Here is a 7,221-nt window from a genome sequence, read left to right as displayed (position 1 = left end):
CCTCCCTCCCTCCCTCTTCTTATCACACTGCAGTTGTCTCATGTAGTAACAAATTTTGTAAACCTTAGAATTGTTATCATGTGTTTTTCTCTACCAGATTAAGAAAGGGGAATTTCACATGGGCGCTAACAAGGCTTTCCTGGACGCTGAGATGCGTGTGTTCAGAGATTTCTTGGGGGAGCAGAAGAAGTTACTTCAGCTTCACAATGAAGAGTTGGAGGACCATCGGACTCGACTGGACACCCTTGAGCACGACATACAAGCAGTGCAAGACTGCCAAGAGGTATGTGCATTAGCCTATCTAGACGGGGGGCAACAATTAGATATTAGAGACTTGACTTTGTTCAATAATTTCTGTTTTAGCATAAAACTTCAACATTTTATGAGCAGGTACATAATTTTTGGCGACGCCTCAGGGGGGAGCCTAATGGCACAGTATTGTGTTTAGTTTGCAAGAATTCTAGGAATTGTACAGGCATTTTGTCCACAGGCATGGCATTTCTACAGGCATGTTGATGGCACACTTTTATGGACACATTCATACGTAGTCCTGTACCCACATACCAACATGCCTTTCAGGTGGAAGTTTTACATTCTTCCCACATTCCTTCCCACATGCCTTCAAAGTGGAAGTCTTAGCATTCCAAGTGGAAGTCCTACATTGGCTTGCTCACATTTCTTTCCCACAAGCCTTCCAAGTGAATAAACTAGAAACTCCTAAGACATTGTAGAATTACTTCTGTGAGTACAGTCGATCGTGATCAGATGTGCTGCTGTAGTACCAGGTAGCCACTTGTGTTGACTGTACCTTGGATAGGTAAGTTTGCCATATACATTAACTATGCTTAGTCTAGTTGTTAAGGTCGTGATTTGGATTTAGTTTTTGAAGTTGCCAACAGTAGTCAAAGAAGTTGCCATCACTAGTCAAAGTGTGTGTTGTTTTAGGATCTGTTATGACAATAGACAATAGCATTTTAAGGTGGGCCTCGCCTGCCCATTTTCCGTCGAGTGTAACCGTCTGTTTTAATTCTATGACTGTAACTGGACCGATCTATCATACACGTGCCTTGGATGGTAAGTTTGCCATGTTCAAGGATGTAATGTCCACAGGAATGTCTCGCATATCTGGGATTTTGCTGACACACATCTATGCCCACATTCCTACATACCCGGTAGTGAAATTCCAGGAAACCCCTGGGACATTGTAGAAATTGAACATTTTTTACAGAATTGGTTGTGTACCTTAAGATTGCCAGGCCGTAAGAAGCACGTGGAAGGTCCCCAATTTAGACAACCACACAGAACTGTAAATTAGCCCTTGTAGTGGTGAAACAGACCGCCGTGTTTCCTTGATGACATTCTGGCCCACATTCCAGGATTCTCCATGTGCCTTTCAAGTGTCCTGCATTCTGGCCCACATTCCAGGATTCCCCACATGCCTTCTGGCCCACATTCCTACGTGGTGTAATTCCAGGAAACCCCTGGGACATTGTGGAAATTGTACCGAGCAGACACATGCTATTTCACATCCCTGTTCATGCCCGGAGGCTAATTGCCAGTTACAAACATAAAAGAACATTGAAGAACAGTATATAAAATAATGTAACTAAAATCTACATAAACAAAGGTAGTTGTCCAAAATTATAGCTATGTCTAAAACTGTATCTAAAGGGTTTGACTTCTCTTCAGTGTAACTGTAGAAGACAATAATACACGTGTGATGATGATTGTTATATCTGTAAGTCTCGAGCTCCTCAGCATTTCCCCAACGTGTTGGGGGTCACAATGTGAGTTGTCGGAATGCTACAAAAGGAGTATCCATTGTGATCTAATTCCGGTTTGTCTTTAACACGTTGTAGTAAAGTTTGTCTACGGGTATTTGTTGGAAGGCAAGAATTCTAAGAATTCTCTAGAAATTTTGTCCACAGGAATGGAATGTCCACAGGCATTTCTCTGACCTACATCTATGCCCACATTCCTGGAAACAGGGAAGACCTGACAGAAAGTAGGCCCCGATGGCCCTACTTTCTGTGACCCCGGGGCTCGTTCACTATACAGGGTCACAGGGGAGGAGTACACTGTATCTGTCTAGACTTAACAGCTTCCTCAAAATCATGAAAACAATAACCCTAACAGCAACCACCGTCGCCATGGCAATGTATGTTTTCATTGCCAGTCTTGTTATGCTTTCTAACAAAGATAATACAATGAGATTTTATGTATCTTTCAGTTTAAAAAATATATAATTCATGCTAATTTGATGACGTCAACGGTCAAATCCAAGATGGCGGACATATTATTAAGGGTATACGGCGTATTTTCCTTAAAATTTCATCACAACGTTTTGCACATAAATTTATAAAACGTTCATATGACCGTCTTTAATTCATCTACATCTAGATCTAGGCCATATCTTGATAAATGAGACAACGGTCTAGATAGACACATAATGCATATACTATAGCATGATGCCATATAGTAGTAATATCTGAAGTAACTAATACTGTAACAATGCTTACTGTACTATTGATATATCTTGTGCAGGTTCTGAAGACGTTGAATGCCCTCTTGAACGACAATGATGACTTGCGACAGTCCCTAAATGACCAGACTAAGGAGCTCTTTTCAGTGTTGGAGCAGGTTCAGCACAGATTAGACAAGGCAGATGGTGGCATCACAGACGTCAGAGGTGCAATGGGTCAACTGGAAGAAACGGTGGCTGAACACGAGGAGGAAATCAGAGAAGTCAAACAGAAACTACACCAGCTGGAGGCACAATCTGGGAGCACCAAGTTCTCTAAAGGTAAGTCTGAAGCAAAACATAACGATTATGGGCATATTGGGGAAGTTGCTTCATTGGACTGGCATGAGGAGCTCCCTCTTGCGATATCTTGTGTTCTGTTCTGTACACGCTAGGGACACAAATGTTGGGTTTTGGGTAGTAATAGCTTTTAATCTCCAAACAGATCTCTGCAAGACACTATCAAATGGCTACCATAAGTACTCAGTTAGCCCCCATATGATTTGCCACAGAACAGAAGGCCGGCTAAAATCCTTTCAAATCTCTAATCACACTGACCGTTGGCCGTTGGTATGTAGTGCGAATTTTGCAATGGAAGTTGACTAGTACCCTCCTGGATTCTCTACCCACACGACACGTACAGCAAGCGTTTCTGTCTGGCAGTAGTAGTAAAATAATCTCTCTTCCTGCTGAATCATTATGATATCAGGTCTGTTGATTACATGTTCATTGGTCACTGGAGTGCGCGCATTTTCCCAGCAGAATGGCGGGGGTGGGGGGGGTACAGACACACCTGTGTCTGTCACACGTCATTAGCTCAGAGTAAAAACCCAACCATACAGAATTAGATTAGTTATACTTGCTCGAGACAACCGGTTTTCTTATTCATTATATACAATAACAATATAATATTTCAGTGTCATCTGATCTGGCTGACGAGGTCATCCCCTGTCTGCAAGACCGGTACGCTACTGAGTATGCGTATGTGCGGCCTCTAGATCTGCCCTGGTGCGAAGATTTCAGACTCCATCTTGAAGAAATCTACACAAACCTGCAGCTCCAGCGTAAGGACCGCAAGGGGGTCTTTCAGTACACAGACAGTATCGTAAGCTTAGCAGATATTTACAATACAAGGGCAGATAAAGATAGCAAGGTTAACGTCAGAAAGATCCGAGTAGAGGGGGACCCCGGTATTGGGAAGTCGTGCTCTTGTCAGAAGCTTGCTTATGATTGGTCCTGTGGGAAACTGGACAGATTTAAGGCTGTGTTCTTCTTAGAAATGCGACACTTAGCTGTGAAAGTAAAAGATGAAATATTTGAGCAGCTCCTACCAAAGGACACAAACATGACCCCGGACCAGCTCTGGTCCTACATCCAACAGAACCAGGATGATGTTCTCTTTATCCTGGACGGTCTAGATGAGCTCAGTCAGACAGCTAGGCATGTCTCAGATGTGGTAGACTTGATTCAGGGTAAAATCCTCCGGAACTGTCATGTCCTGGTGACCTCCAGGCCGTACCACTGTGTCGAAGACCTGGAGAAATGTCACCAGTTCTACAGAATAGTAGGCTACAGTAAGAATGAATCAAAGGAGTTTGTGTGCAAATACTTTTGCGAATCCCCAGAGTCTGCCTCAAAACTAGTTGAACAGATTCACAGTAACAGAAATCTGTCAGAAATTGTAGTGAACCCCCTCAACAACGTGCTTATTTGTGTTGTCTGGGAAGATAACAAAGACCAACTGCCCTCTAACAAAGCTGAATTGTATCAAATGATTGTACTCTCCGTCGCTAAGCGATTCTGTATGAAGAATAACCGTCAGGTGGAAGGTGACAAACTTCCTCTTGACATAGAAGCAGCCTTGCGAGGTCTGGGGAAACTGTCCTGGGAGGGGCTAGAGCAGGAGCAGCTCCAGTTTAACATAGCTGAGGTCACAAAGAACTATGGCACGAACGCCGATAACATGTTGAACATGGGCCTCCTGACTAGAGATTACTCTTTCTCCAGAATCAAACGCACCTGCTTCTGCGCCTTCCTGCACAAAAGGTTTCAGGAATACATGGCCGCCTGGTATATCAGTGGCCTGTTCACGGACGGAAGCAGTAGAGAAGAGGGGATGAAATATCTTCGTAGTTTGTTTGGTTTGACAAATACTACTGGCGTCGCCAGGGAACTGATTTCATTCACTCACTACAGACACGAGGAGGTTCAGAAGTGGTTAGTTTTGATCTTGGGTGAGAATGCAAACCCGTTGTTTGACATGTTTGCAGAGGAACTAAACAAAGCTCAAACGGATGAGGACAGGGATGTTCTGTCGTTTATGTGTATCTTGTGGCTTGGGAGAACAGAATGTGCAGGTGTTGAAATGGCAGAGATTGTGGTACCTTGTCTGTCTCAACACGCAACTAACAACGTTAACCTGGGTGACATGATTGAGGACTATAATTGTCATATAGATTGGTTTGTAGGTTTGACACATGTACTAACTTGCCAAAGGAAACTACCTGCAAGTAGCAATCCAAGGTTAATACAGGATCTGACAATTGACTGCATGCATATCTGTGAAGAGTCTTTATTTTTGAACCAAGAGGAATTTGACATGCTGGAAAACACATTATCAGATTACCACACATTGCGCTCTGTTACTTTGCATGTGACTGGTGATGATACTATGGCGGTTGATCATGATATCCCCCCACTGCGCACATTCATACCTCGGAGTGGAGTAGGTAGTGTGACTATTCATATCAACCCTTGCATTACATCAGATCTGTTACTGTCTAACGTTTTGCAACAGCTTTCTGAGTCTCCAAGTGTGGAGCATATCAGAATCACCGGTATTGGCACGAGCAATCCCTTAGATCCTATTGAAGCAGACTTCTCAGACTTTGACAGGCTGTTGGCCCAGATGATTGTAAGACAGAATCGTCTCAGGTCCTTGAAGCTAGAGATAGGCGAGTTCGTGTCGTTTTGTGGTGGATTTGGTTTTGTAACAGAGACCCTACAGAGCATCTCCCAACATGCAACACTTGAGGATGCTGAGTTCGAGCTTCTATGGATCGGTCCGATGAGCCAACAAAAGATATCCAATGTTGACCCAATGGTTCATGAACTCACAGAATGCATCAAGAAAAACAAGGCACTAAAGACTCTACGACTTAGCTCGATAGTTGATGTTTTAGGATTAAGCATACATTTCTATGGCGTCTGCAGTAGTGGGTCCCTCTATAGACTGTGCTCTGCCATCCAGGAAAACCGAACCCTGGAGACGCTGGTGGTTGAGGGGATGTTCTGTAACGTAGAGCTCGGTATAAATCCGGAGTCCTGTGTTGATCTGCCGGTGTTTCAGTCAGGAAGTCATGAGAGCATCATTGACGATCTGATGCGTAACAAACCCAGCAACTATAAGGAACTCAAAATCACTCTGGGTAATAATCCCCCCTAACGTCACGGAAGTGGTGGATTGCTCATTCCTGGACAAAAACTGGAGATATACAGTCGAAAATTTGGGTGAGTCCAATTTGTTGTGTTGGAAATTGCAGTTTAAGCTTGCTTCATAATCCCCCCCTGAAAATAAGGAGTAAGTCGGATGGAAGATAATTTTATATTTACTTTCAAGTTAACAGGGCTCGAAATTGATTTGGGGGAATTGGTGTCATACGAGAAAGGTTTTATTATCACCGGTAATTCTGACATTAAAAACATCTGTATACTAATGTACATTTTAATTGAGTGTTTTAATAAACATAACCCATGCGAATATATACACCAAACAAAAAGTTTTAGTTATGACAAGACCACGACATTACCCACGTTGATATCACAAGTAAGCCCTAATTTTCGGATGTAATCTTTTTTTATGATGCGGAATACACCGTGTTGTATTTTATTTATGTCATACCCACCCAAGAAAACACGCCTTTCAATGCGAAATGAGCGAAAATTTGGCGTCCGTAAGCCCACTAAAACGCAACAACATCCAAAGTTTGTATTCGAATTTTCGAAAGCGGTGAACACGGTTAGGGCGAAACGCGTTCGAATCTTTCTATGGAACATTTGGAAGGCCCGGGCCGTACGGGTTTAGAACCCCCAGGCCGTACGGATAGTTATCACACGGGCCGGAACACACGTATCGAACGTAATCGCGGCCCAGGTAGGACATAATACTAGATATGTTGTTATTGTTCTATACATTGCCAAATGGAAAGAACTGAACAGTCAAATCAAAATTGCACCACATTTCTGTATGTAGATTTGAAAATATATATAGAGATGTATTTTTTTCTCATGCACAGATTATCTTATCTAATTTTGTAGTTTCATACGAGTCTATATACACATATTGAGATGGCAAATGCACGTGTTAGTTCACATGATATTTAGTCACGACAAATACTTAGTATGCCTGGACAAGTGAAGATTTGTTTTATGGCGATTCATGAAAAAATTATGAAGATGTATAATTTCATATTAACTGATTTGCATATGAATATTATATATGATTGAACACAAGATGGCATAGTATATAGTAGGAACAACCTCTCGTATTTTTTTCACAGGCTATGGCAGAGAAGAAGTACTTTGTCCCGCAGGCAAAACATCCCATCCAATTTCAATCAACACACTGAAAGAGTAGTCTGGGTGCCATCCGATTCGTGGTTGCCGTTACAAATCGGATGGCACCCAGGCTATTGAAAGAG

At 42.6% G+C, this 7,221-nt stretch overlaps 1 pseudogene; it reads left to right on the top strand.

Moving 5' to 3' along the window:
• The window catches only part of LOC109462572, a 6,392-nt pseudogene extending 1,439 nt beyond the window's left edge, over positions 1-4,953 (top strand).
• Positions 4,954-7,221: the final 2,268 nt, after the last annotated feature.

This window comes from Branchiostoma belcheri, unplaced genomic scaffold (genome assembly GCF_001625305.1).
Source record: "Branchiostoma belcheri isolate BF01 breed outbred unplaced genomic scaffold, Haploidv18h27 scaffold119, whole genome shotgun sequence".
Taxonomy (NCBI): domain Eukaryota; kingdom Metazoa; phylum Chordata; class Leptocardii; order Amphioxiformes; family Branchiostomatidae; genus Branchiostoma; species Branchiostoma belcheri.
This window is presented reverse-complemented; position numbering and strand designations above follow the sequence as displayed.